Here is a 14,641-nt window from a genome sequence, read left to right on the forward strand (position 1 = left end):
GTGCGATCCGATCACCTATCTCCAAATGTACGCGTTGAGAGGGCATGCCCTGAGCTAGGTGAAGGCAGCCAGTCCCTGGTTACAGGCTGAGTATGACAGCAAGGGACAGATGGCAAAGCTGGAGGACACAGGTCCTGAACTCTGATCTGCCTTGGATGAACTGTATGCCCTTGAGCAGCAAACTTCCTGGTCCAAGCCCCACTTACTGACTGGGACATTAAATGTAATTTAAAGGTGAATTGTGGTAAAAAGAAGCCCTTGTATGGGAGCTGCTTGTCTAGGGGATGAGATGGAGACAGAGGCATGAGCTGCTGAGTCAGGTGAGATGAGCTTTCAGGTCCCTCTGTCATCTACAACCTATGCAACAGTACACGTGACCCTGGCTATCTGAGCTCCCAAGAATCTGGAGACGGTAGGGTCAGAGTTTAGGAAGAAATCAGCCTAAGGAGAGTATGCCAGCTATACTATTTGTGGTAGCTCTCTAGGCTCTATGGATGAGGACAGGAATTGTGGCTTGCAGTTGGGGACAATGAGTTCCAGTTGCAGGACAGTGAGATACAGAAGCTGGCTTGGCTCTTTCTCAGTTCCCTAGCTGCCATCCAAGCCAGGCCCTGCCCCAGTCTCTGGGGAGGACAAGCAGCTGCCCATGCTCCTTGTGCTGTCTCCCCCAAACGCCTCCAAGATTCCATACCCTTAACCTGCTCCTTGCCCACTGTGAGCTTGGCCTTCTGGGATGAGCTTGGCGATGCTCAATTTCCTTGATCATACCTTCCTTTCTCCGAAGCGAGAGTAGGGAGGGCTGACAGGCTCTGAGCCTATTTCACCTTCGGCTGGTTGAGACAGCTCTCACCAGATTAAACCTGTTTAGTCACTGGCTCACTCAGCCCATTTCATTAGCATGATGGTGGCATGTCCTGGGCCAAGAGGTTCAAGGTTCTGAGAGGGATTCCAAAGGGAAGCCTCTGGTGGTGGTAGGGGCAGGGCAGGATCCAGGCTGGGAGTTAGAAAGAAGCCCAGGACAAGAGAGCTTGGAGGTGGAGACTGGGGATAGGACAGGAGAGGATCGGAAGGGAGAGCATGGTGGGTAGAGCCAGAGCACTGGGCTTGGTGCCTGCTTGTCAGTCTTGGCAACTTGGCAACTTGCAAAGATGAGGTGTGACCGCATGTGGCAATGGGAGAAAGGACACGGAGGGCCTGGCACAAGGAGCATAGACCTGGAGTGGAGCGGTTGGGGATAGAGGTTGGGGAGCCAGCCCCTGTCTTTGCACCCAAGGTTGGGAGTGGAAAGAAGGCCAAGGAACAAGGAGAGGAGGACCAGAGGAACGTCTGTGTCGGTATGTGGGTCTGGAGACCACCCAGCAGTGTTCCCAGAAACAGGGAGAACCAACTCTTCCTGATGAGACAGTCAGCAAAAGGTTAGGAACATCTTCCCCAGTGCCTTCCCAGACAAAGAATCATCAGAAACCAGAAGAGTCAAGGGAGCTTGTAATGTAAAGCAGAGTTCAGGGCGAGGGCTGTGTACCTTGAAGGCAAAACAGGCAAACTAGGGAACGACCGAAGAGCTGATGGCCTGGAGTTTGTCTACCAAGGCGTTCATCCAGATAGGCGTAAAAGCTGCCTTCTGCCCAGGATGATGAGAACCCTGACTACGAAAAGTGTATCTCTGCTTGCCAAAGGATGGAGAAGCAGCTAACCTCAGCCTAACCCCCTGTATTTAGCTAAAGCCTTGTCTGTGTGGCCCCCAAGCTCAGAATGGTGCTTGAGACATAGAACAGCTGACTGAATTTCTGTGAGTTTACTTCTGGCTTTTGCTAGCTTTGGGTCAGGAAGGCCAATGGTATTTACAGTCCCCAGTTTACCCGTTAGCTTCACTGCCCATTTAGAGACCCAAGAAGCTCTTCTGGTTTTGAAACAAGAGTCTCTTGTAGCCTGTGCCGCTTTCAAAGTCACTACGAACTGCCATTCTTCTGCCTCCCCTCTGGCCCTACAGGCACGCATCGTCAGACCTTATTTGGAAGGTTCCTTCTAAACTAAGCTATGACCAACTGTCCCAGGGTTGCTTCATTTGAAAGTTTTAAGTTGTCCTTTGGGAATCAACCTTCTCCCTCAATCCCTATCTCCTTGCTTACTCCCATAGGGCAAAGAGGTGATGTCCCAGAAGAGCCACAGATACTCAGATTCCAAGGCAGAGCCCCCATCTTCATAAAAGTCTGTAGAAACTGCTTCCCATGGGGGATTTCTCACCTCCTGCTCAGCCCCAGCGTCTTCCCCCAGACCCCATTACCCGCTGTGGGAATACGACACCTGTCCCCCAAGTGCCTGTGTCCAGGGCAGGCCTGGCTGCAGCGAGTGCTTGGCAGTCATGCGTAGAGGACAGTATGGAATATGGAACACTGGCTTTTGCAGAAACGGGGAGCCCATTGGGGCAGGAACTGGTGGGGAGAGGGAAGCAAAGGCCTGCAGGAGGCCCTGGCAAGGGGAGGTCAGGGAGGACGGAGAGCACTGTCAATGGGGAATCCTCCCCTCTAAGGGCAGATGGTACAACCGCAGCAGCAGCAGCAGCAGCAGCAGCAGCAGCAGCAGCAGCAGCAGCAGCAGCAGCAGCAGCAGCAGCGTGTGTCCATGTGTGCCTTAGGTGTCTGTAGTGGATGCTCAGTACGCACACCGCTGGGTTCTGCATCGCACTGTCTTTCTGGCCTCTTGAGCTCAGGCCTTCTCTCCAGCCCCTGCTCCAGGGCTCACAATTAGCTTGCTACATCTGTTCCCCTAGATCTAGGCTCCATTCCCTCTGTGTGCTGATGTCCTAGTCTCCAAGGGACCATGGGGTCTCAGCCATCACCAGGTCAGATCCAGAGTAAACTCCATTTCCCCAAAGTCCAAAAGGCAGAGGGGACAAACAGCTCCTGATGACTCCTGTTAGCCTATCAAAGTGAGCCCTCCAGGCTCGCTCAGTATCACAAGTACCTGTTACACATTTCAAAGTTCATGCTAGCACCAGCCCTTCTTACCTCCAGTGTACCCTAAACTCTCTCTAGATCACAGGCTCTCCTCCATTCTTTCTGAGCCCCACCCCTCCTACAGTCTGTTCCTGCTTCTCTCATGGAAGGCGTTCAGCCACTTCAGCCTACTACTATTTTTTTTCTTTATCTTTGCTCTGGACTCTTGGAGATGCCTCTGGCTGTTTTCTCTCTTATATTTAGAATAAAAACCTCCCCTTAACCATACCTTGAAGTGGTCGTGTCTTCTAGTCTATACAGCCAGTATCACTGTCCTTTATATCTGGCTAGTACCATGGTCTCCTGAATCATACCCAACTGTCCCTGATCCAGGTACCCCAGCTACAAAGAGATAATCAGTGCCATGCTGGTTCTCTACACCATCTCTCCCTCAGACTGTTGAAAAAAAAAATATATATATATATGCCTATGGCAAGGACATAGGAACCAGATTGGGGCACACAGGTAGCTCATACACTTCTGCATGCCCCCCTCTACCTGTCTTTGCCAGGCTAGACGGACTAGAACACAGGAAGTTGGGACCATGAGAACCTGAACTTCTCTGGAGTCCTGTGAACTTTTTCTGATTTTTTAGGATCAGGCTCCAGGACTGTGAGAGCTCCCTGAAGGGACAGTGCAGGCATGCTCCAGGGTAGGAGTTGGGGCAGGAGGTCACAGAGATGGAAGCCTAGATTGGAGGCAGCTTGACACTGGAACTCCTATGCATTATGGGTGAAGTCAGGGGTCAGCCTGTGACTGACCAGGTTCGGGGTTCAACGTGTGACAAAAAACAGTGTTCAGTCTATAACCAAAATGAAATCTGAGAGTACGGTGAGGGTGAGGAGATGAAAATGAGCACAAGCCCATTCCTAGGCGTGGTTGAGAAGGGTTCTCCAGTAGATACGAGGGATAGCATTCTGTCTAAGCTCCACCCCACCCCACAGTTGCCTGGCAACAGCCAAGTATGCTCCGCCCTACAGTTACCTGGTAATAGCCAGGTATGCTCCGCCCCACAGTTACCTGGCAACAACCAAGTATGCCTGACACTATAAAGGGGGCTGCTTGTCCCCTCCTCAGTCTCTTGCTCCTCTCTTGCTCTTGCCTTCCTACCTCCATTCTCTCCCCATTCCATCTCCTCCTCACTCCACGTGCTCATGGCCGGCCTCTACTACTCTTCTCTCTCTCTCTCTCTCTCTCTCTCTCTCTCTCTCTCTCTCTCTCTCTCTCTCCCTTCTCTCTCTCTACTACCCTCTAACTCCTCTCCCATGCCCTGAATAAACTCTGTTCTATGCTATACCGTTGTGTGGCTGATGCCTCAGCATGAGCCCGCTGAGGCATCTCCTTCCCCATATCTCCAACACCTCCATCGAACATATCCACCCCCCCCTTATCTTTTTATAAACACATCAACGAGGGAGAGAACAGCCAGAGGCATTGGAAGACTCCAGATTGAACATGGCCAGCAGAATAGACCAAGTCATGGGGTTTGGGGGTAAAGAGAGTGGACCAAGAGAGAGCCAGGAGTCAAGACAGCCAGTGGCTGAAATGGCTGGGTTATACAGGAATCTAGCTGAGAGAAAGTGAAGCCCAGACCCTGGGATAGAGAGGTTGGGGGCGGAGTCGGGGGTTAGAAGTGCTGGTAGGGGCCACTGGGTTCTGAGTGAGATTTTCCCCAGTTTCTTTGGAATCTGACAGTCAGGGGTCCAGGGTGTGGCTAGGACAAAATCTAGGCTTGTGAATAGGACCCGTGTTCTGGTGTAACCAGTTTAATCAAGGTTCTGTGTGACAATGACCAGGAGACAGGCTCAGCCTGTGACCAGGATTAAGTCTCAGGTCATAGGTATGCACAAATATGCCAGGTTCCCAAGGTAGTGTCAGGGCAAGGAGACCAGAGCTTGCAGACGGGGAGGAGGGGTAAGGGTGGAAATGGCTGTCGGCCATGAGGTGAGTTTGGTCCTGGGAGTTGGGCCCGGAAGATCTGTGGTGCATCTTGAAGTTCACAGGGCTTGACTTAGGTTGACTTAGATCATTTTGGCATCCTTGGACCCCTGTTTCCTCCATCCGTGTCTCTTAGGGATCTTGTAGGTGACTGAGGTCAGCATGTATAGCGCTCTCATGGGGCACGCCCTGACCTCATGACCCTGCCTGCCTTACTTCCTCTCACCACCCATACTGCTGACTGCCATAGTGGGTCAGCAAGCCTTTCCAGAGTCGCCCTTGCGGGGCTGGGCCAGACCTAAGACAAGAACAAGGGAGACATACAAGGCACACTCCCTGCCCTGGCAGAGTTTACCCAGCTCTGGCCAAGGTCAGTGTGAGTAGTGTGAATGGGTGTGATGATCACCCAGCAGAGACCTAAGAACAGGCGACCACAGGAGTGCAAGGCTCCAGGGAAACCGAGACTTAGAGGCAACTTTAAATAAGGTGGCCAAGCTGTCATGAAACACAGCTCTCTACAGGAAAGTCACACTGCAAAGGGGTGCAGGCACAACGGCCCTCAGGCAGAAGAGGGACATGCCTAGTGTAACCTGAGAGTGAGCATTAGAGACACCAGCACCATACAGGCAGCCCATGGCTGTGTTAAGCTGAATCTAGAGAAGACACGAGCTCACTGTAAGTCATTCAGCAGAGAGAGTCCCCGTGCCTCGGGCAAAAGCCACATTTTGTATCTAGCTCAGCAGCAATGGCTGCTGGGAAATTCAACCTGGGCACATTCCTATCCACCAGCCGTGGGCTTCCCAGACATCTGGTGACATTACTGGGGTGGGGGGTGTTGGAGGTTGCTGGTGACACTCCCAAAGAATAACTCCCTTTTTTTTTAGAGGAGGGTGTTGCTTTTTCTCAGAGTAGGTAGGCTCCGGAAGAGACATCCCACCTGCTCCTGGGCTTGACTGAGCTGTTTACATTCTCTTGTGCAGGGCCCCCAGCCCTTCCCGGCAGGCTTGCCTGGGCAGGGCAAGGGAGCAGAAATTAGAGATAAAGAGCACCCTCAGAGCTGCAAACAATGGCCAGGTGTGTAATTAACATTTCAATGGAGATGCTATCGCCTCTGCCTGGACTCTCCCTCTCAGCTAGTCCACAGGCTGTGCAATCTTGTGGGTCTGCCTTAGTCATACCCCCCTGTGGAGAGGAGCCGGCTCTGCCTTCTGTGTTCCACCTCTTCTTGGCCTAATCTCAGGAGCTTATTTAGATCTATCTTTTGGATTTTTGGAACTGGGTCTCATGTAGCCAAACTAGCCTTGAACTCTTGGTCCAACTACCCCCACCTCCAAAGAACTGGAATTACAGGCTTAGATTAGTGCCTTTATTATTATTATTTTTTAAATTAAGGGTCTCAGGTAGCCCAGGCTGTCCTCAAACTTGCTATATTGCCGAGGCTGGCCTTGAACTCCCAATTCAGAATTGATCAGTCTGCCTCTGCTTCCCAAATTCTGTGACTACAGGTGTTGGTGTTCTGTCTAAGCTCCACCCCCACAGCTACCTGGGAACAGCTGGGTATGCCCCGCCCCACAGTTGCCTGGCAACAGCCAGCTGTGCCTGACTGTAAAGGGGGCTGCTTGTCCCCTCCTCTCTCTCTTGCTCTCTTACTCTCTCGCTCTCTCGCTCTCTTGCTCTCTCTTTGTTCTCTTCTTTTCCCTGCTCTTCCCCTTTGTCCCTGTCCCTTCTCTTCCCATTCCTCCCTTCCCCCCATGTGCCCATGGCCAGCCTTCTTTTCTCTCCTCTCCCCTTCTCTCATTAAACCTCTCCATGTAGAACCATGTCCCATCGCGGGCCGAGATTTAAACCCTAACAACAGGCCTGGGCTAAAATGGTCAATCTACATATATATGTATTTGGTTTTGAGGGTCTCACTACGTACAAGATTGGCCTTGAACTCAGTCTTTCCATCTCAGCTTCTGAGTGCTGGGATTATAGACATGTGAGACCAGACCTGGCTCACTCAGGAGCTGTTAATTCAAAAGACAACAACATGAAATGTGTGCTGAACTGGGCACAGCGTGGCTCACACCTGCCATCTGGAAGATTCCTGAGCATTCGAAGCCAGTCTAAACTCCAGGACAACCTTAGCTACAAAGTGCAGTCCCTGGTCTCAGCACCAGAGGAGCGGAAAAAAAAAAAAAAAAAAAAGGAAGGAAGTGCACAACTATTCCTAAGGCGTTGAGGGTTTCAGTGTAGATAAAGTAGATAAAAGGGGAAAACAAGCAGAGACGTCTGGGAGAATCCAGAGTGAACAGACAGTCGGTCATGTGAGAGGGTGGGGGAGGGAGAGGAAGAGTGGAGCCGCCAAGCAAGAGGGGCCTCCTGGGCCAAGACTGGCCAAGAAGCCACTAGGTGAAGAGGCTGGTATAGCCAAAATGGCTTGATTATACAGGGAAGAGCAGCTGGGAGAAGAGAAGCCCAGGCCATGCGCTAGAGAAGTTTAGGGAAGGGGACGGCAGCGTATGTCAGCCAGGAGAACCCTGTAACAGGTGGGACTGAAGGATGCTGGGAGAATCAGTGACCAGCATCAGCGTTGATATGTGAGCGGGACTACAGCTGTTTGTCCAGGTTTGGTGTTTGAGATCTAACACAGAGTGAGGCCCTATCTCAACAGAACATAAAAATCAACCAAATCTTTTGAGTTTTCATTTTACAAAATGTTCTGGAAGACCCAGAGGCGGCTTGCTGGCAGGTCTCACTGTGTGGTCCAGTCTGGCTGCAGGGGCCTAGGTACTGAGTCCTTCCTTCCGCCTCTGCCTCAGGGAGGTTCCACCTCCAAGCTGACGGAGGGAGCCTGCTGCGGATGATGTCTAGCCTGGAGGAGTGATGATCTGTCCATCTGTCCCTGCCTCACCCTTGAGTCCTGATCGAACACTCTGATGGCAGCGGAAGCTGCAGGGAAGTGTGGGAGCTGCAGGCTGGCAGCCTTTGTCTCACTCATGCTTGGAGGCCAAGCCCAGCTCTGAGCCCTCTATATGCTGTGATAAAATTGAGGCTCGAGGGGTTGGGGATTTAGCTCAGTGGTAGAGCGCTTGCCTAGCAAGTACAAGGTCCTGGGTTCGGTCCCCAGCTCTGAAAAAAAAAAAAAGAAAAGAAAATTGAGGCTCGAGTCCGGACACACCACACCAGGCCAATGTAGTTCCGCATGAGACAGGTTTATTGTGGGGGGAAGTGGGCAAAAGAGGACGATGGAGACAAGTGGGAAACCATCCAGCATGGGGCCAGCCCCTGTCTGCTGGAAAGCACACTCCACTGAGACTCTTCAGGAGATCATTTCCATCTAGCTCCTTCAGCACCAGAGTCTTTCCTTCTCCAACCTCAGTTTCCCTACCTGTAACAAGCCAGGGGTCCCTCCTTTTAGGGTTCCAATAAGGTCACAGTGGAGACCCCAACTCCATGCAAAGAATTCCAACCCAAGAACCCCCACACTTGGCACAGATGGTGGGGATAGGAAGAGCACTAAAGGCTTATGACCCTGTCCTTATGACCCTGGGCTGGGTACAGGTCCGTTCTCTGGTGGCCAGGACTGCCAGTCATTGGCAGAAGCTGATGTTCTCAAGTGAGTCAGCAGGGACAGGGACATTAATTCATTTGAGTGGCTGGCTCTGCTAAAGGTTTCTCCGAAAAAGAATGTTCAAAAAGGCGGAGCTGAACTAGAAGTATCGTGATGGAGAAACACGATTGGTACCTAGGGACCTGCCTTCAGGAGCACCCGGTTAGCAACTCAGGGGTTGCTAGGTGCCAGGCCTGTCTGATGAGGGGGGAGGGGGAGAAAGCACCACGCTGAAGCCAGCGTCTTGTGGGCCCTTGGATAGAACGTGATTGCCAGAGGGGGAAGTCAGTCAGTAAAAAGAGCAGGGCACAGGGGTCCTAGGCAGGAGTTTTGAGAAACAAAGGGATTGCTGAGCAGAGCTGCCCAAGAATCTCCAGTGGGGCTTGACTGGCCTTCTGTGGCTTGGTGAGGAAACTATATTGGGCAGAGAGATAGGGTCTGGATGTCAAAGTGAAACCCTGAGTCATAGAAGACCTCCAGGAATTGACTGGCTGGACCTGGTCAAGGGCTACAGGGTGGGATTAGCCCTGCCCAGCGTGGGAATGGGTGAGCGGAGGTGGCCACCAGGTGGCCCCAGAAGACTGCCACTTCCTTGCATGCTCACAGATTGAGCTACTACAGAATGAGCATGTGTTCTCCACGGACCTAGGACCATTTCCCTGCAGGCGCTGCACAGCGCGAGGCCAAGTCAGGTGTACCCAAGATAGGCTTGGGAGCTCCTAGGTGAGTTGTCGAGCGGATGTCCTTCCTCACAGGGGGCACCCAGGCTGATGGGTGCAGTCAGGTGCCAACACCCTTTAGCCTCTAGGGAGCCCAGTGCAAGCTGCCAGCAAGAGCAGGGAGTCAACTCCCTTCTCAGGCTCCAGAACCAAGCCCCTTGCCTGCATCTTCTTGATTATCTGAAGTGATAGTGATTATTTGTCGCTCTTGATGACAGTAGGGAGACAGGCATTTCAGGGGCCAGTGGTCAAATGAGCCCTAGAATCTTGCTACCCAGCAGTCACTGTGGGCTGGAAAGGGCCAGGCCAATTCTGGAGCAGGGGACGTGATTCTAGGACAGGGGATAGTCATGAGGACAGGACTGGTCATGCCTCTAGGCTTAGCTGACACAGGAGTTAAGTAAGTGATCAACAGGACACTGTGACACTCAGACTCACACTTGTGTGTGTGTGTGAACTGTCACACATGCACGAGGTAGGGGTGGGGGGAGCTGGTGGAACCGGTCAGTGTCTAATGAGGCTTAGGTGTCACTGGAGGAGACAGGGGGAGCAGTCGGTGGGGCGGTCACTTTCTTTCCCTTTTGTTTTTGAGAGGGTGTCATGTGGCTCAGGCTGGCCTCAAACTCACTATGTAGCCTGTGATAGCCTCGAGTTTCTGATCCCCACCTCCCACCTCCATCTCCTAAATGCTCAAATTACAGGCATGAGCCGCCCCGCCCAATGTCAAGGTTAGGCCCAGGGCTTTGAGCCTGCTATTTAACCACTGCCAAGTGGTCTGCATTCTCAGCCCCTGGGTGTCTGTTTCACTGAGACAGGTTCTTGCTCTGTGTCCTAGGCTAGCCCGGGACTGACTCTGTCCGTCACAGAGGCTGAGCCTGAAGCATCCTGAGCCCATTTGCAAACACAAACAGCACCTGTGGTCTGTGCTCACACCTCCTCAGGGCGTTGTTCTTCTTGTTAGTAGATAAGGGTGTTTGGTAATAGCTTTCCACTCCTGGCACCAGGTCGACCTTTTCTGGCATTTGGTGGACGGGATGGCTGTGCGAGCATCTTCCTTATGCAGTTTCCATCTCCCTTGCAACGAGCCAGTTGATCCCTGTTCTACTCCAGCCCTAGCCACTCACCCCCTGCTCTGCTCCAGGGTCTGGTCTTCCAGATTCCAAATCAGTAGAGCTGTCTTTGAATTTGGCTTTTCACTTAGCCAGACATTTTCTTCCTTCCTTCCTTTCTTTTTTTTGGGGGGTGGGGGAGGAGAGCGGGGTTGGGATTAGGAGGAAGGTATGTTGAGATACAGGCTTTTTCTGTGTATCCCTGGCTGTCCTGGAACTCACTCTGTAGACCAGGTTGGCCTTGAACTCAGAAATACACCTGCCTCTGCCTCCTGGGTGCTGGGATTAAAGGTGTGTACCAAGACCGCATGGCCCTCTTGTGTACACACACACACACACACACACACACACACACACACACACACACACACACACACACAGAGGCAGCTCATCCATATATATGCACGCATCACTTGTGTGCCTGGTATCCTCACAGGCTCCCTTAAAACTGGAGTCACAGATGGTTGTGAACCATTGTGTGGGTGCCGGGATAAGAACCTAGGTCCTCCGGAAGAAGCCAGTATTCTTAACCATAAAACCATCCCTCAAGTCTTGTCCATATGTCAGAGTGTTCCTTTTCTGTGGTCAAATACCAGCCACTGAAGATATCCATGTGGTCACCCTTCGGTGCATACTTATATTGTTTCTGCCTTCTGACTGTAGCGGTGGTTCAGGGCTCAAGGAAGGCCATTGATCAGGACAACCCTTTACATAGACCCTGGTCATGGCTCTATCCTTACACTCCTTACCTTCTTACTCCTGGATCCCTCAGCCTACTCAAGGAGAGAAGTTTCCTGAGAGTTGGGCTGGAAATCTGGAAGAAGGCAGTCCTCCTGGAGGAGGTGGCTGGTGTAGTGTGGATTTTACCAGAGCTGGTATTTGGCAAGAGGTGTAGAAGGTTGTAGGCTCGATAGCATATGACTGGACTGGAAGGGGAGGTGGCTCTGGCTGGGTTACTGGCTGTGTGCTGGGGATGGGCCAGTCAGAACTGCAGTTCTTCTGGGCATCTTTAATACACACATAGTCCCCAGCTCTCAGGTCAGATGGTCAGAAAGGTCTTAATGTGAACATTCCTGTATCCTAGGAGACTGAGGATGGAGGATGGGGCTCACAGGATTCAGTGGACCGCGCAAAGGTTGCTCCTTCCTTGTGCCATCTATCCCCAACCCCATGGCAGGCTTCACCCTTTCGTCTGCTCCTGTTAGTCCATACTGATTGGGGCATCAACATCTATGGCTCAGGTCAGCCTTGCTGTGAAGTTTGTTTCCTCCCAAGCTGTCCTTGGCTGTTCTTGGTCCTCTTGCCCTTTGAAATACTGTTTCTTTGCCAAAGCATGATCTCTTCCCTCTGCCTAAGCCTAAAGCTCCACGGACCACTTTTCCTTCCTGCCGGCAACCCCGAGTCTCACCACACAGGAGTAGAGAGCCTCTTGTGTCTGCCAGGAAGGGCCAGTCTTCCTAACCAGGGATTGGGGTGGGAGCAAGATAGTAGGAGCCAGGAGCTTTGCAGAAAGCTACCCATTGTGTCTGGGTTTCTCAGCCAGAGGTAGGGAGCTGACTGGAAGGTAGTGGCCTGTTGCCCCTTCCCTGTTTATCCGGGGTTTCAGGGAAGACAGCTTGGTTTACAGAAAAGCCAGACTCTTCTCTCCCCAGTTTTCTTCCAAGATTCAATACCCCTGGGCTAATACTCAGGACCGGAAAGTAAGTGGGGAGGTTGCTAGGCAACCAGAAGGGGCCTCTGCCAGGCAGGCAAGATGTAGTTTTTCAGCTGTTGATAAAGGAGGAGCACATTGTGTTGGGGAGGTGCCTGACCTCCTCCCCAGTCACCGGCCTGGCTCATCTGTAAAAGGAGGCTTTCCAGTTACACTTGAGCACAAAAGTTTGAGGTCAGCCTGGCTTATATAGGGAGTTCTAGGCAAGCCAGGGCTACAGAGTGAAGCTCTGTTTAAAATGACTAGGGGCTGGACAGATGGCTCAGTGGTTAAGAGCACTGTCTCCTCTTCCAGAGGACCTAAGTTCAATTCCCAGAATGTACGTGGCAGCTCACAATAGTCTGTAACTCCAGATCCAGGAGATCTGACACCATCACAGAGAGACACACACAGGCAAAACACCAATGAGTATAAAAAATAAAAATAAAATAACTAGGTTGGGGTCAGTATGCCACTGGCTGCTCTTTAAGAAGATCTGGGTTCGGTGTTGGGGATTTAGCTCAGTGGTAGAGTGCTTGCCTAGCAAGCGCAAGGCCCTGGGTTCGGTCCCCAGCTCTGGAAAAAAAAGAAAAAAGAAACAAAACAAAACAAAACAAAAAAGAAGATCTGGGTTCAATTCCCAGTACCCACCTGACATCAGGGGATCTAAGGTCTTCTTTGGGCTTCTGTGAACACCAAGCATACACATGGCGCTCAGAGACATATAGGCGAAACACCCATACACATAAAATAAAAACTGACTGACTGACTAACCAGACTAGTTGGTCTGCCCCAGGAGTTCTCAAGGTTTCCAGAGGAGCCTTAGACCTCCTAGGCCATTGAGTCCCTCCCTGATCTGCCCCTCACGACTGAGTTCCTGCTCCATTCACCTCCCCTCCCACAATAGCCTGGGAGTGGGCAGTGTGGCTATGGCAGCTCAGCTCTGTCCTCTGTGGGAAAGGACAGGCTCTGGACCCACAAATAGTCAAGTGTGGACAAAAATAGCCCTGGCTTTCACAACACACATGGAAAGTTAAATAGGAAGTCTGAGTACAGTTGGAGGATCATCCACAGCCGGGAGCTTCCTTGGGAGATGGGCTTTTCTAGTCTTTATAGACAAGGTACCCGAGGCCCAGTGCTGGGAGTATTGCCTGGATTAGTCTACTAGCTGGTCACCTAAACTCCTACACATCCTGCAAAGCCCAACTAAGCCAGGTTTAGTGGTTTATACCTGAAATCCCAGCAATTGGGAGGCTGAGGCAGGAGGATTTCCAGAAGTGCATTTGAGGTGAATGTAGCCTACAGCATGTGACCTGACCTCAAGGAAATAAAAAGAAAGGGAGAAAGAAGGAAGGAAGGAAGGAAGGAAGAAGAAGGAAAAGAAGAAGGAAAACAAAGTCTGCTTGAATGTCACTTCTCTGGAGAGCCTTCCTCAGCTCTCTGGCAGGCAGATGAACCAGCGGGAGTTCTGGGGGAATCTCACCACACTGGATTGGGGCTGGGGGTTCTATGAGGAGAGGGAGTGTGCCTTGTTCATTGCCCCACCCTGTGTCACGCCAAAGCTGATAGCAGGTGCTCATAAGAGTGTATGGAACGATGGAGTGGTGGGCTGTGTGCAGTGAACTATGCCTTGCTCCCTCCCGGAATTTTTAGCATAGTAACCTGAGGAATGAGGGTCATCGTGACCATTTTGGCAATTAGGAAACAGCAGCTCAGAGAGGCAAAAAAATCACAAGCCCAAAGGTCACACCAGCCAAGGGCTGGGCTTTGCTTCCATTCCCATCTTCCAGGCACATAGATTTCATGGGGAATCCATCTTGAAACCAGAGCAGGGCGTAGGTGGGACCTGGGGCCTTCTTTCCTCCATCTCCTGCCCTGGCTCTCATTGTAATGTCCTCATACTCCACTTCCCCATGTCTGCAGGACTGGCCTGCTCTCACAAGGGTCCTATAAGAACTTGTTGAGAGACACAGGTTGCAAGGGATAGAGCTGAGCCCATCTCTGAGGGATCCTAGTAGCTGCCATCTATAGCTTCCAGGAGGGAGCAGGAGAGGGAAGGGCTTGATATTCAGCTAAAGCGAGACCTGACCCGCATGACTGTCTAGTGACTGTGAGTGACATGTGACAACACTCCTCTTCTCAGGCCATTCCCACGTCTCATGCTCTTTAAGGATCTGGGACAAGCACAACAACCCAAAGGTTCCCACCTTGAGGGACTTGGGTGGCCACAGCCAGAAGCCACAGTCATGGGTAGGTGGTGTGAGGAAGTCTCTGGAGCTAAAGAAAAGATCTCTGATTCATTTGTGAAAAGTCAAAGCTTTGAGCCCCCCGCCACCCATCTTCATGGCTACCTTTGCTCCAGCAAAGAGCTCCTGGCAGAGGGGCAGGCGACGGGCTCACTCTGTGAATGGTGACAGGCTGCGGGCAGTAGAAGAAAGGATGGGAGACCCCTATGATCTGGTCAGAGAGGTGGTAGACACCTTTCCTGACACAAGCCCTTGCTGTGGCTGGACCCCAGATGGTTCTGGGGCCCAGAGGCCCTACGGCAGGCCAGAAACCCTGATGGAGCCAGCTGGTTGGCTTACAGTGGTCCG

The sequence above is a fragment of the Rattus rattus genome, chromosome 1, assembly GCF_011064425.1.
Source record: "Rattus rattus isolate New Zealand chromosome 1, Rrattus_CSIRO_v1, whole genome shotgun sequence".
Taxonomy (NCBI): domain Eukaryota; kingdom Metazoa; phylum Chordata; class Mammalia; order Rodentia; family Muridae; genus Rattus; species Rattus rattus.